The sequence below is a fragment of the Serinus canaria genome, chromosome 2, assembly GCF_022539315.1.
Source record: "Serinus canaria isolate serCan28SL12 chromosome 2, serCan2020, whole genome shotgun sequence".
Taxonomy (NCBI): Eukaryota; Metazoa; Chordata; class Aves; order Passeriformes; family Fringillidae; genus Serinus; species Serinus canaria.
In genome coordinates this window covers 131440674-131456436 of record NC_066315.1, presented here as the reverse complement: position 1 = coordinate 131456436, position 15763 = coordinate 131440674, and positions in this window count along the sequence as shown.

Here is a 15763-nt window from a genome sequence, read left to right as displayed (position 1 = left end):
GCAGTTAAAACCCTTCTGCTTGGGAAACAGAGCCTTTAATGTTTAATTGCCTGGCAGTCACTTGGAAGGAGCAACCCTCACCTCTCCTAAAGCAAAAGAGAGAGTATTGCATGCAACCAGCCTGGAATGAAAGAAAAACGGGATACAGAGAGTACCTTAATGGCCTAAAATGCAGGGTTATCAAAAGGTGACTGAAACTCCCATCCAGCAAACGAAGCAATTCCCCCGACCACCCATCAGCCGTGATGTAGCACTGCCAGTCGCTGCACAGCAGAGGAGCAGCTGCTAAATAAAAAGGCATTCAGGAGGCACAGCATAACAAGAGGACAGAGCAGCCATCTTCAAACAAGCTGTGCAATCAGCTCAGTGAAGACAGAACTCTTGATCAGCTGTAATCAGCATTCCTCGGGGAATCCTGACTGAGGCAGTAGGGGCTGCAAATGCAGAAGTGTGGGCTAGGAAAACTAAAGGGATTCCCCTGTTTGCAGCTGAGTGTGTTGTGCTGCTGCTGGCATCTGGTTGCTATGCAGGTTTAGGGAGTAGTTGTCTCTAATGCTCTTGGTTGAGCATAAGTGGTTTTACTTCCTTTTCTTATCCCCACCATGACCTGCCCTCACAGTGCCACGCAGGTGCTCTGAGATGTCAGGATTCCTGCCTTCCTGGAGATGAGAGCACCTGTTCCTACTTGCAAGTGGCTGCATGCAGTCCTAGGAAGAGGGGCTCCCCCCACCCTTAGGCCGTTGGGCACCTTACCAGGAACTCCCACCACAGGAAATTGGGTTTCCCACTGGTACCACATTCCTTCCACCTGCAGGTGACAGTCACCCTGTCACCCCACCTTGTGGCACTGCTCTGCTCCTGGTTCTTCACCGGCTTCTGCAGCCCAGAGCAGGGCTTGGGGAATGGGAAACCAGAAGCAGCCCTGTGGCATGGCAGCCTTGCTGGGGGCACTGGAGCAGCTTGAACCTCTCACTGATGCTGCTGGCTGCATCCCTCACTAGCCCTGATTCATGGGCTCACCTTCCCTTCCAGCACTGGCACCCACCAAACCCCCAGCCCAGCTTGGCAGCCATCCAAAACTGGGAGTTCTTCTTCTCCTGAAGCCTGGGAGATGTTAGTTAGTGTCTTTAGGTCCTCACCTCCTCACCTGGCTGCAGCTGAGGTGTCCCAGGAGCTTCCCAGGCTGCCAGCAAAGCTGGCAGCTGCTCAGGAGGGTGCTGTGAAACCTCCATGTGCTTTTGCTAGGAAACCATGCTGGCAAGAGAGTCATGCAATTTTTTCAAGTAAAGGGAAAACTGTGGCATCCATGTGAAATTCTCAATGCAGTACATGAGTAAAAAATGCCAGTAATTGAGCTAAGGAAAAGAAAGAAATTGTTACCGTCTGGAAGTACCCAGAGGGAAGCACGGCAGGCAGAAAGGAGGAGCACTTACAGACTGGCTGGCCTAGATAGCATTGCTCTGCCTCGAACTGATTCATCTCAGCATGAACCTCCCAGCCATGGGACAGCAGGAATTACTTCAGGGCTTTCAGTATGAAGTGGTCAGCTGCTAATCTGCAGCGGGGGGATTCCGCCCCCCCCCCCCATTTAAGCAAGGGACTTTTCAATGCCCTATTTAAGTGAAGCAAAAAGTATGATGAGTCGATGATGAGTCACCAGGCCAGGAAAAAAGCTGTAGGAAGGCTGGACTATTTATAAAATGTAAAAGAAAGAAAGGAAATATATTCTAGATGCAGTTAGATCTGCACAGAGACTTCAACTTCTCTTGCGGGATAGCATATTCCCCGGCGCCAGACGGCAAACCTCCCGGGAGGGAGGGCAAGCGCTGGCAGGGCGTACACGGATTTTCGGAGAGGATTCATGGCGCTCCGCAGTGCTGCCGCATGCCGGGGGAGAGCTCCGCAGTCTCCCCCGAGGGGCACGGCCGGGCTGCCCGCATCCATCGGAGGGGAGGGAGATCGGGCAGCCGGCTCCCAAGCGCCACGGCACAAGCGTGGGCAGAGGGTGCCGAGGCGGCTCCTGGCGAGCGCAGCCCGGCACCCCCGCGTGTGTCACCGCCCGGCACCCCCGCGTGTGTCCCCTCTCGGTACCCCCGTGTGAGTCACCGCCGCGGCCGCGCAGGCGTCGCGCTCCGCTGGAGCGGTGGAGGAGGAGGAATCCCCTCCAGCCTCCTCCTCCTCCTCCGGGGGGCACCGGGCCCCGAGCCTGAAAGCTCTCTGTAGCTCAGCCCCTGCAGCTCGGCTCCTCAGCTCACAGCACCGTCCCACAGGGAGGGATGCGGAGGTGCCGCGGGAAGAAAAGCCGAACAACAGAGCTCTTTGGCAGTAATTGTGCAGTGCTGGCATGGCTGGCAAGGGCAGTAGTGCGTGTGCAAGCCGGCCTAGGGGATCCCACAGACGGGAGATAGCGCTGCCTGACCGGAGGCTGGGCAGCAGAAAGCAACGAGAGCTTCACCCCCGGCAAGCACCGCCCGAGCTGAGGCCAAGGGCACAACCTGGCATGGCTCCTGGTACAGCAGATATTTGTGTATAATATACACATTCCTCGTTTTGACACTTCAATTCTGGATAGTTGTAGCTGCTCTGGAATATAACTGGGCAGGGTAGGAGGGAAGGAACCATTGCCGGGAGGCAAAGAGCATCTGAGAGCTTGAAAGTCCCACTTGCAGAACAAGACCAGTACCTGTGAGAAGGGGTTGGACTGCATGGATACCTCGTACTTAGGGTGCAGAGGAGCCCTCAGCACGGGTCAGTTCGGTGGCTGACACAGCTTTGTCCTCACATCCCTGCCCACGCTCACATCATCCCTACTTCTGGCTCTGTGTCAAATCCAAAAGCCTGTCACAAAACCGTGTCATGGCACGGTCAAAGAGGTGCTTAAACAGGACAGGGGGACGAAGGTGATGAACTCTCTTTACTGCTTTAGACACGGATTATGTGCTGCTGGCTTGATCCAGTGTTCACAGTTCTGATTCAAGGCATGGCTTGGTGCTGGCTCAGCATGTCCCTGTTTGTGGAACACCTGCACCTAATGAGATTGATACCCTTAAGAGTTTATTTAGGCTCTAGTTTCATAAAGCACAGGATCTGGGGAAGAAGGAGGACAGATCTTGAGTGTTAGGTGATAGTGTCTCTTGCCTGAGTGTACTCAAGGTAAAAATATGGTCAGTACTGTTTGCACCCACTAGAGGCTTTGAATGGGCAGCAGCAGCCCGGTGAGCGAGCAGTGTGAGCTGTGGCAGCTCCTCACCTGCTGTAGCTTTAAAGAAACCGCCCAGATCAGCATGTTTCTAAAGGGAAATCAAAGTGATGCCTTACTGGGGAAAGCTAGCTTTGTTTGCCATAGTTAGGAAAGTTGGCTGCCTTTGTCAGCCACAGCCTTTAAGGAACAAAAAGAGGAACACAATTTGTACTTACAGTATTTTTGGTGTTAGTAGGTAGCAAGAAAAAACAAAGAAATGTGTTCCTGTGAGGCTATTTCAATGGCTTTTAGCACCACCACCATCAACAGAAGCTTTGCAACAAAGGATTAACAGATTAAATTTTTCAGTGCTACTGCTGGGGAGGAGGAGAATTCTTCAGCAGTATGACAGTGCTGTCTTGAGTTCATCACATCATGTCCAAAAAATACAGGCCTTGCCTCCTGAAAGAATTTCAGCCTATGTTGAAGACCATTTCAACATTAAAGCAAACTTTAATTGACCTGAAAGATGTTGTTTTTTAAAATCTCTTCAATAAAAATTATTTTTTATTACTTATTCCCACAGTAAGGAACTGATCTGCTTTATTTCTGCATGTTGCTTATGTTGGTTGGCTCAAATAGGCTGTAAATAAACCACTTCTTTTGCTTGCATTGTTGCAGCATGCAGTCTGTGTTGGCTTGGAGCTCTTGGGAAGGCACTGCCTTACTCCACAGAGGCTCAGCACGGCCTGCAGGGTCTGGCAGCTCCAAAGCAGGTTTTAGAATATCTGCTGCTTCAGTTTAGTGCCAGGTGGGACAGCCTGAGGTGTCTGCAGGCTGGAGACACCTCCCAGTGTCAGCATTTGGATGGCTGTACCTGGTCCTGGGTGTCTTTCTCCCGGATTCACCTTCCTGTCTGGAGCTCTGAGCCTTTGGTAGATACTCCATGAAAACTTTGGTTCTTGTCTCACTGGCAGCTGCACTGGCTATGCTTGGCAGAGGTGATTGCCTGTGCTGTGTTGGAGAGGAGTCAGGAGGGCCAGGCACTGCTTGGGCTCAAGGGCAAAGGGTGGTTTTCATTTCCCTTCTTTTTCCTCAGCTGGGTGTGGATTGACTGGGGAAAGGGAGGTGTACTTAGCCCTCCCCATTGTGAGCCTCTGCATTAGCACAGGTGGTATTGGTAGCTCAGATGTGGGGCTGGGGGGGAGGAGAAAAGCAGGCAGGAGGAGCAGAGGTTTGGGGCCACCCTCACACCCACCTGCACCAGAAGCACGCGCTGAGTGTAATTAATGCCCGAGTCACAGGAGCACTCTGCAACCCTGAGTACTGATTGCAGTGTCATTTCAGGGCTGGGCTTGACATCACAAGACTCTAAGTGTCACCAAAGTAAAATAAATTGTTGCTGTTAATTAACCCCTTTGCCTTTTGGCTGTTTTTTCCCTGTTACTTTTTGTTCACACACTGATGTGAACACACTCCTCTCTGTTTTCCTTGCTGCTGCCTACTTTCTTCTTTCTTTAACGTGTATTGAGCAAATTTCATTTCCTATCCTCTCCACAGTTGATTTGCCACCATTGTAATTTGTCCCCAGCTTTGTGGGTGCACAAGTGGAAGTGGGATGCTTTGATATGCTGGGTTGGATTTTAAAGTTTTGACAAACACTGATATTTCCCATGGCAACAAGCCCCATATGATACTCAGCACTAACCTTGCTCTTGCAGAAACAAATGCAGCTCTGCAGTGTCAACTGCTCTCTGTTGAATTGCAGATGAGATATGAAATGGGGTTCTGTGGCTCGGGTAGGATGGGGGAAGCCCCAGGGCTATGCTGGATACAACATAATTAACCACACAAATTTACTGGATGTGACCTGAATCTCTGCAAGATGAAGAGTCTTTGGCTTTTGCTAGGACAGTAGTTGGTGCAAAAACCTCTTCCTGAAAGTCCCCCTTGCTTTGGCACCCTTCTGGATCCCCCAGACAGCAGGCACCACCGCCAGAGTGTTCCAGATCTGGCACTTGCTGCCTGACCTGCTGACAAGTTAAACTGAGCACCTGTCTGACAAGGCAGCCCAGGATGTGCCACCATGGAGCCAGCTGGGCTTACCCAGCTGCTGCCTTGGTTTGCCTCCTGGCTGGCCAGGCTTGGAAATGCCACTATGCCATGCTATTTCCTTTGCATCCAATTTATAAGGACATCTAGGAAAACCCTCCTGATCCTGAGGCCACAAGAAGAAAATTAAATCCGTGTTGGAGTGTAAAATCGTGTGGAGTTTCTTTAAGCTCTCCCTTTTTGTACTCCCAGCATACCAGAGCCAGGACTGAACTACCTGGTGTTTCAGAGAGAAACATACAGATGTGTGTGTGTGTGTGTGTGTCCACTTTTTTTTTCTTAAGAATGTCCAAAATTGTTTATTCCTGACATTTTATTCTGAACCAGCACTTGCACAGCTGCTTGCTGAGAGGTTCCTGACAGGTACAGCTTTCCTACAGGACAGTGTAGGACACCATGTGTCTTCTAAGGCCTCATAAACCTGCCTGAGCAGGGGGAGACTGTCACAGGCACTGCCAAGGCTTGAGCAATGGGGGAGGCCTCCTGGGAGGAGGCAGCAGTCAGGGGAAGGCTGCTGCAGAAGGACCACTTGGACAATGTGTTCCACTGGGCAGCACCTCTGCCCTGAGCAGTGGATGCTGGGGGTGGTGGCTGGACACAGCAGCCCCAGCTCCACAGCTGTTCTGGCCACTGTGCTGCAGCAAATGGAGCTACAGGAGGAGGTTGTCACTGTAATGGGCCAGATAATAAGCTACATAGACTCCATGCTTTTATAGAAGGCTGAATATTTTTAATAAGAAATCCAAGCTTTTATACCTTAGTTTGTTACAGCCTGACCTAATTGGTCTTCCAATTAAAACACTGTCACCCTTGGTTAATTAAGAAACCACCCTTTGGTAAACAAATTGCCATAACACATTCCACATGTTCACAGTACCAGGTGTACTATGCCAAGAATTGTTTCTCGTTCTTTTCTCTGATCTTCTCGCAGCCTTTCCCAGAACGATGCCTGGGAAAGCTGTCTGTTTCTCTCTGTGGCCAGAGAGCTGCTGCCACAGGGAGCTGCTGGGGGTGCCAGGGCTCTGCCTGTGGTACAGGAGCTTTGCTGCCCCAAGAGAGGGACTGAGGAAGAGTGAGAGGCTGGGTGGGAATTGCAATGAGTCCCTGAGGGAGCACAGCACAGGGTATGGGTAGGGCAGGGTGTCTCCAGGCATGCTGATAGTTTGGAGTTGAGGTTCATGGGGTCCAAAAATATGTTACTCTAGCACTGTGCAAAGCATAAAAACTGTAAAAATGACTAATTTAGTTGTAGCTCAGCTTCCCTCTCTAATTAGGGCTTTTTTTTCTTTGAGCTTCCCACAAAAAAATAAGCCCAAGTAATGTTTTCCTTTTGCTGTTTTCTTCCCATTCTTAAGTGCAGTGCGCTGGCATTCCTCACGCATTCCTTGCTTTGAGTCAGAGCCCGGGGGGAGAGAGCAGCAAGGGCCAGGCCAGGGCGAGGGCTGCAGCATCTCAGCCCGGCAGCCCCGAGGTCCAGCTGCCCTGTGTGTGACCAGCAGAGGCCAAGGCCAGCGCTGTGCTGCAGGGTGACAGCTCAGTGCCATCCCCTCCCTGCTCCTGCCTGCCACACACTCGGGAGTGACGTGCAGGGAGCAATCGTTTGGGGGCTGTTTTTACTGTAGCTGTCCTTCCTTTTTCCCCTTTCAAAGTTTTGAAATCAAGGGCATGAACTCTCCCAGCAGGGATCTAAGACCCTTTAACAGGAACGTTGCATGTCCCTGGCACAGGGATCGATGGGGAAGAAGGGCTGAATGTACCTGTCAAGAAGGGAGTGGAGACCAGCAAAAGCAGAGGAAGCTTTTCTGCTGTGGCTGAGCTGGGAAAGCTGTTGCCCGTGGCTCCTGTAACATCATCTGCAACCTCCTTTGAGGCAAGACCTGCAGGACCTGCAGGACCTGCAGCTGGGAGTTTCATCTTTGCAGTGTCTTCTATTTTTTTTTTCCTTTTTTCCTGTCCTGAGGTAATTTATTTCCCCTTCTTCCAAGCAGTCCTAAAATTAAGCAAAAAGGGGCTGAGAGGGGTTTTGTAACAGACAACATCCATGCAAAGCAAGTGACAGTCTGTGCTGCCAAGGCTTTGTTCCCCATCCTTGCTGGAGCTGCCTCTGCCTGCGTGTGAGTCCCCAGGAGCCACCCCGGTGGGACAGCACAGCCTTGGACCTCCCCGGAGCCCAGAACTCCTCCCGGAGACTGAGCTGAGATGAAGGCGGCCACCCCTCCCCTTCTGCTGCCATGTGACAGCCCGTTTTGCAATTCAGGAGAAAAACAGAGAAAACCTGCTCCTATTAATTTTTATTTTGGCATTAGAAAGGCAAATTGCAGTTCTGGGCAGATTGGACTGATCTGATTAAATTCTAAGTGGTTCCTATGCTGATGGCAGCACTTCAGGTAACTCAGTAACAAGCCAAAAAAATACTGCTTTACTGAGAAATATGGGAGGTTTATTTTTCAGTCCCTGTAGCTGCTCTAAGATTTATTTTTTTTTTTAACAAACCAACCAAACCAAAGTAACAAAAATCCCACCTACCTTTTCTGAATCTGAATATACTGATTTGGAAATGAAGCCATAAACTATTAAGTCCCCCATCCCAAGACCTTGGTGTCTGGGACATGGACACAGCATTTTGGAAAGAAGGTCACTCTTTTTCATGAAATGGGGTTTTCATTAGTCAAAGCTGACAAAAAGCCTCCAGCCTGATTCTTATCATTCTCCTGGTGTTTCCAAGGGCATTTAGGGGATCATAAATACAATAAAAGCCTTTAGGAAAGTTTACAAAGGAACAAAGGAAGTTTCTAAGCAATGGTTGACCCCCAGAGGTATGAAGAGCACTGGCAACTACATGGACACCTGATTTTAGGAAGTTAGTTCTCCAGTTAAGTCTGTGCTAGTAAAAGATAGAAACATAGCACTTCACACAATGACACTGTTCTCTCTGCCACTGCACTGTTGGAAGAAATTTAAGCCAGCACAGCAGGAGGGTGTTCTGCAAGTGGTGCCAGCATTGGGGATGTGGGTACCTCCAGAGCAACCCCTCAGCAAGGGCTCCCCTCTCCCCGTGTACAGCCCAGGTCACTCCACTTGCTGTTTGCAGCTCCTGGTGCTGAGCCTGAAGATGCTGAGGCAGCTGCACAGGCTGCCCAGAGACATTGTGGATGCTCCACTGCTGGAAGTGTTCAAGGCCACGTGGGACAGGGCCCTGAGCAACCAGGTCCATGGCAGTAGGGTTGGGACCAGAGGGACTTAAAGGTCCCTCTTCCACAAACCATTCCATGATTTTTCAGCAGGAACTGGTGTGGGGACGTGCTGGCCCCAGTGTCAGGCACTTGGGATCTGAGCTGGCTGGGCTAGATCAGTGGTGAGCAGCATGGGGAACAGCCACATCCTGCCCAGGGAGAGAGCCTGGGACATTCCTCTGTGCCTGCCTGGACCCCAGCCCATGGATTGCATTGCCCAGGCAAGTGCCAGAGCTGCTGGAGCAGCAGTGAGGAGGACAAGCTTGCTCTCTCCTGGCATTGGTCACTGCATCCCTGGAAAGGTCAGCTTTGGATGGTGGGAGAGAACCCAGCTCCTCAGCCACAACAGGCTCCTGAGCATCTGATGTAGATGCTCCTAAATGGCAAGCACAGGAGAGATGCTTACCCAGGGCTGCAGTCAGTTTGCCCATTCCCTGCTGTGGGCTTTTCTTGCCTAGCCCTGCCTTTCCTGCCATGGAGAATTGATCTAGGCTTGCCCACTGTCAGCTGTTGCCTGGTGGGCTTCCCTGAGAAGTGGTCTGTAGTATATGGTAGAGATAATTCATGCTATGTATGTGTATAAAATATTGTAAAATCCAAGTTATGTCTTTGACCACCCTGGCTGGGAGCAGAGTCTTATTTCTATTCAATTAGTTCCCAGACAAAGTTAAGATAATATCAAGTCTGTTAACATATGAATGAAACCTTCCTGGGCCATGAGTGCTGACTTCCCTGGAATGTCTGAGCCACTCACAAGGACCTGCACCTGTGGAGATTGCATCTACCATACTCAAGCCACTCTGCTACACGTGAATCCAGGCTCTTCCAAGAGTTCAGACAACCATCCAGACACCTGGACTGGCTTTTGTTTCCAGTTCTACATGTGAAGGGACACAAAGGAACATTGGACGTTTCTGCCTCAGGCAGAATACACTGTATATAAGCCAGCTGCATGAAGCAGTCGGGGTGAACCACTGGGGAGACGCTGGCACTCTGTCAGTCGGAACCAGGTTCACCCAGCGCCGACACCCGAGGTTGACGCTGCCTTGGCTGTGGTGGTTTTTCGAAATTCTATTTTTTGTTAATGATCTAATAAATCTTTGTTAAATTTTATTATGAATTTGGCTGCCGATTTGATAATTTATAACATGGTTCTTTTGGGGCAGGAGGTTGCCCAGGAGGTTGCAGCTTCTGAGTGTGATATTGAGATACTGCTGCAGAAAGAGCCCTGCCAGCACCTGCAGTGGAGCTTTGGAGAGAAAATTACTTTAGCTGGCTGGGCTCAGTGCTCAGCAGAGGCTGAAACAACCTCTCCAAGAATTTCAGCCCTGTCCAAGACATCTTCAAATCCTGGGAGAGCTGAGCTGGGAGCAGAGTGTGACAAACTGTGGTGCTTCTGAGCAAACACTGGAGTTGGTGATGAGGCCATGGTGAACCTGGTGCTCCCTGCCACCACGTGGATGCTCTTGGTGCTCCCTGCCACCACGTGGATGCTCCTGGTGCTCCCTGACACCATGTGGATGCTCCTGGTGCTCCCTGACACATGGATGCCCTTGGGGTGCTGAGCGAGCACGTCACTGCAGCGTGGGCAGCTGCCTTCAGCCTGCTGCAGTCTGGCTCTCTGCAGAGCAGGAATTGGAGCCAGGTGCAGCAGTCATCCAGGGAAAAGACAATTTTTTTTCCCTTTTAGGCCCATGAACTAAACAGAAAATAATTTTGTGCTGCAGATGTTTTTGAATGCTTCTTTTCTGTAAATATACCTGCATCCAAGATCCAAACTTCAGCTTCTCTGTGCCAGGAGTAGTCCACGAAGAGCAACGAATGCCCTTCTGTACCAGGAGTGAATGTCCTAAAATAAACAAGCAAAAAAGAGGGGAAGAGAAAGTTTGATCAAAAGGAATGTCAGTTGATAAAGTAACAAATCCATTTGCTTATGTAACTTTTACAACCCCTTTAACTGTGCCCAAAAATTGAGCAATTCCCTTACTTCTCTCTGGTGCCAAGTGACTTTCAATCTGCACTATCTATATTAGCTCATATGAAACTCTTTTGCTACTGCTTTGTTGATTTTAAAGCCCAACTATTTTGTTGTTTTAAATTTAAATGACTGTGGCATTTGCTGGTGGAAAATACAGTGAATTACTGTAGCTGGTGGAAAACACGAGCCTGTGTGGCTTGCTTTTTTCCTTATTTTTCTTTATTTGGAAATTTTATTTCTTTGCCCAGTCAATGACACTGGTGATGGTCACTTTTATTTCAGCTGAAATATGTTTTAAAACTTGCTGGAGAGTCTCTTTGGCAGTGTGAGTCTCTTGTCCTCTTGAGTCCTCTGAATGCCACCCGCCCCAGCCTGGTGTCCCTGTCCCACCTGGAGGTGACAGGAGTCAAGGCTTATCTGGTCAGAAGAACCCAGCCTTATGTGGTCAGCATGGATGGATTTGTAATTATGTGCCCTCTGTTCTCAGCCCTTTGTGTGGAGCTGGGCACCTCTTGGCAACCATTTAGGTTGCCTTCCATTGACATGTGTAGGAACAAAAGAACAGGTGGGGTATGTGCAAAAGGATTTACCAGCACTTCCTTTAAAATGTTAATGCTGCCTCGGGCCTCTTGAGGGTGTTCAGTGATGTGCAATAAATTGCTTTTATATGGCTTTGTAAGCAGTTGTGAATTTAAGACTGTTTTCAAGGAGCAAGAAGTGTATCTATAATCACAGTCAGGGAGATGGAATAAAAACCTTTTCAGCAAGCGAACATAAAAATATCTGGCCTTTACCTTTTAAGTCTTCTTGATAATGTTTGAAATCCAGTTAAACCTCTATACCCAGGAGAAAAATAGCACAAATAATGTCAGGGAGATTGATGCTAATGCTAAGCAAGGGACAGAGCCTTGGGCTCTTCAAACACATTCAGTTACCTTTCCTTCTGTAAAAATAAAAGGAATACCCTAAAAACGTTTGATTATTAGAGGTCAGCTCATCTCCCTGCTTGTGATTTGTCATACTCTGCTCTGGCATAATAAACATAAGTGATGAGCTGCTGTTTCTGCCAGATCTCATGGGCCTTCCCACATGAATCATTGGAAGCAAACTGAACTTCACCTCTAACTGGAATTCAAAGAGGCCGATGGGTAGAAAGCTGTTAATAGGTCAGAAAGAATAAACTGAGGCCTAGAAAGGCAGCTGAACTTAAGTGGAAAGTCTGGGTCTCCCTGAGGGGAAACAAGGTGGGTGAGAAGGGGAGGTGCTGAGGAATGTTTTGCTTCCAAGCCAGCCCCCAGGATGGCATATGTGAAGTCAGGTCTCTGGGTTCTGTCAGGAGGCACTCCTGCACAGATCCCAGGCCTCAGATTGACATCTCCAAAACATGGATGGGCCAGGACTGACCCAATATTGCTGGAAGAAAAGAGTTTAAGGGCCAAAATTCAAGTCCTATAGAAACCAGAGGCTTTCTTGGAGCAGTACAAGATGTACAAGATTTACAAAGAAAGAACCGACTAAGCTTTCTTGTATGAAGATACCTGTTGTGCAAGAATGTGAGTGTTTCACTGGTAATTTCATCTGTTTCTGATTTGAAAGACAGAATTTCCCTTACAGAATACAAAATGTGCTGGGATTCGAGCTACTGCTGTCATTGGAGGGGAGGTGCAGGAGCTCCTTCCTACACCCTGTGCTGAGACTTCCCCAGGATGCTCTGTAGAAGCTAATGAGCCTTTCAGACCAGCAGGCACATCAGGCCATCTGTTCAGCACACTGTGCTTCAGACCATTGCATCTCAGCTGCCTGTCCCTGAGCTGAGCTAAATCTTGGGCTCTACCCAAGTTTTTGTTGAGGGGAATCCAGTATTGCCATGACACAACATCAGCAGGGGAAATGCCACCAAAGCTTTTGCCCCATCAGCCATGTCCCAAAGCCTGTGCCTCTCTCTGGTTTTGGGGCAGGCTATTTGTAGAGCCATGCCCACTGTTTTCCTGTTTGCACTGCTCCAAAGTCAGCTTTCCTCCTAACATGCAGTTTAATGCTCTAAATTTAAATATGTCACTCACTCTGATTCCTTCTGATGTTGTTTGGAACCTCTACTCTTTGCTCTTTTAATATTTTGTCCATGTTTTCTTCACTCAGATGAAGTACAGACTCGAGTACTTTCTGTACCATCCTGTGCTGACTCTCAGGCAAAGAAGCTTTCTGCCAAAACAGGTACTGGACTGGTTCTCAGGCAGCCTAAGGGTGCAGCATCTCCCAACACAATGACTCCAATGTCCTCAAGCCTGTGCTTATCTTGTCTATGGGAATTCTTACCTGATTTTTTTTTTCTGACACCATTGGCCAACCATATCCTTGTTCTGTCAGTAAAACATTCCCAGAGAGATGGGCAGAAAACCAGAGAGGCCCCAGCACTAGCACTGTCCTTAGGCACCTCTGGTTCTCATCCTGGGTGACTCCTGTCTCCAGTAGCTGTGGACATGGCACAGCAGAGGCCCAGTGTGCTCCTGGCACAGAGCAGGGGACACAATGATCTGGCTGCAAACAAGGTGCAGCTTTTGCTTCGAGGTCCCCAGCCCCCAGGGAACACTCTAGATTCCTGTCCCATAGGCTATTAGAGGGCAAGTTTTGGTTGTGCTGCCTGCAGAGCTGCCTGCTGCTGCTGACACCAACAGGCAAGGCATCCCTCTGCTCCCCAGCTGCTCCATGAATTCATTTTTAAATGGCCTCTTTTAGACCAGATTTTACCTTGCATCTAAATCTTACCATCTTCTGGCTGGGGCCAAGCTCTGCTGCACTGGCTTTTCTGCTCCCTGGCAGCCCATGGCCCTGAGGCCCAAGCTGGGGGTTCAGCAGTGGGTGTGCAGCCCTGGTGAGCCGTGCGTGTGTGTTTTCTCTTGTACAGCTCAAGGGTTTATGCAAAATGAACCAAGTGTGCCAAACATCTAGCTGCATCCCATGCAGGGTGCCCCGTGTGCTGTGGTTCCCATGTGCACATGCTGACATCAAGACCTGCATTGGCTTGTGGCTCAGTCCTCTCCATTTGCTGTCAGGGTGATGGAGCAACTCCTTAAGGGCTTGCTTGTGCTTTAGAAAATTCCCCCCAGACACAGCCAGCACATCTGCCCTCACTAGATCCTCTCTGCAAGGGCTCTGGGTCCATGTGGTAGGATTGAGGAGGCTGATCCCACTTCCACAGCAGGCTGCAGGCACCCTGGAAGAAGAATGGGGCCCTGGCATGGTATTCAACCCTGCAAACACACAAAGTGGGGACCCAGGCGCAGGAAACTTTGTTCTTCTCACTAATGTCCTTGGGTGGGCTGGTGCTGAAGGAGCTCAATGCCGAGGGTGCAGAACTTGCATCCCTGCATTGTGCCTGCCTGGGAGCCAGGAGGACAAGAGCCAGTTTCCAGGAGCTCCCATGAGGACAGGGCTCAAGCTGCAGGCAGCAGGACCCCTGCCTCCAGGGAGCCCAGGCAGCCTGTGCAAGGCACTGCTGGGAGCCAGCAGGATGCCCAGCCCCCAGGGCCACTGTCTGGCCAGTGTTTACTGACTTATTTACTGCTGCTCACTCCCTGCGTGCAGTAATCCTCTGCCATGTCAGGACTTGCTCTTCCTCTGTTTTCCAGATGAAGCAAACACATATAAATGGCTGAATAGTACTACAGTGCAAGCTGCTCCCTTAGTAGCTGCTCTGAAGAGTAAACAGTGAGTGCTTCCATCCTCCAGGTTGTTCTGGTGCTTTAATCCAATATGAGGCGTCATTCTCTGTGCACACTTTGCATACCTCTCCTAGAAGAAACCAACTGTATTGTCATGGAGTCAGCTGCACCACATTTGAAATGTCCTGCTAACTGGGCACCCAGGCCAGACTGGATGGCTTGGAGTTTATGTAGGTCAGTCCCTCGGGCTATTTTTAAGTATTGAGGTGAGGATGACATTACACTGGTGCACTACCATCCATTAACCTCTCCAGGTGCCAGCCCGGGATTTCAAGTTGAGTGCCTGGCTCTCCAAGCACACCAAGCAGCCAAGAATGGGTGGGTACCTGATCAGAGAAGGTGGGATTTTGACACCTTCCCCAAGATGATTGAATTTTCCTCTTAGCTCTGTGTCTTGATCATGTAAATATCTCTGTGTTTCTCCAAGGGCGTTAACTGTGTAGGTGTTCACAGTAATCTTGAAGTTTGCTGTGTGCTATTGTTGTCCAGAGGATTTAGTGGGAATAGAAAGTGCTCAAGACATGGCATGAGTGGGCTCCAAGTGCTGGAATTTTAATTTATTCATCTCTTTTCAATGTCCTGGAGCCTTACTGAATTTGCAGTCAGTAAAACCTCATCAAGGCTGCATGACTTTTAGCCGCTACAGTCAGTTGTTACTACCTGCTACAGTGCTGCTTTCCTTTTCTTCTGCTGCCTTGCTACCAAAAGATGCTCACTGATTTTAACTATTTATTTGCATGAAGTCCTTATGCCCAATTTGTTCTCAACTTCACATCTCCTACCGCAGTCATCTCTTCTGCATCCTGCAGATTCTGCTCATATTTATACATTTCTAGCAGGTTTCCAGAAGAGAGGGAAAGGCCAAGACACAAAGCAATGGTAGTCACAGCTTAGCATTGCTGCTGCAGCTGGCCCAAGCAGGAGGCAATGGCTCTGAAGCACCTTGGAGTTGCTCCAATGGGCTGTGCTCAGGTTTGAGTGTCTTCAGTGCACCTTGTGTGCCCCAGCCTCTCCTCTTCCCCATCCCTCTTCTGCTCTGCCAGAGGACAGAGCCTTCCCTCCCTGCTGGGCTCTGGAGGAGTCTGTCCCAGTGGCTGCCCAAAGCTGGGCTCCAGTGCCTTGCCTGTGGCTGGTGTCAGGCTGCTTGTCCCTAGGCTGTGACAAATTCTCCCGGATCCCTCTGCCTTCCCACTGATGTGACGTCTGCTCACACTCTCCTCGAGGTCCTTCCTGGGCCACAGCCAGCTGCTCTGGGTGGTGCTCCTGGTTCTGTGCCTGCAGGAACACAGCCCTGTGTCCCACAAGCACAGGCAGGTGGTGGCTGGTGGCCGCCCAGGTGGCAGCCCCGGGGCAGGGGCGTGGGAGGGGACAGGCTCGGCTGCTGTGGCTGTTGTGGGCTCTGCTCCTCTCAGTTGAGACCCAGGACTCTCCAGGGCTTTGGGGCCCAGACCTCGGCAGAGAGGGGATTTTCTATTTTGACATGTCTGCCACATGCACTTGTGTGACTGTGAGGCAGAGCCCTGGCAGCTCTCCCTTT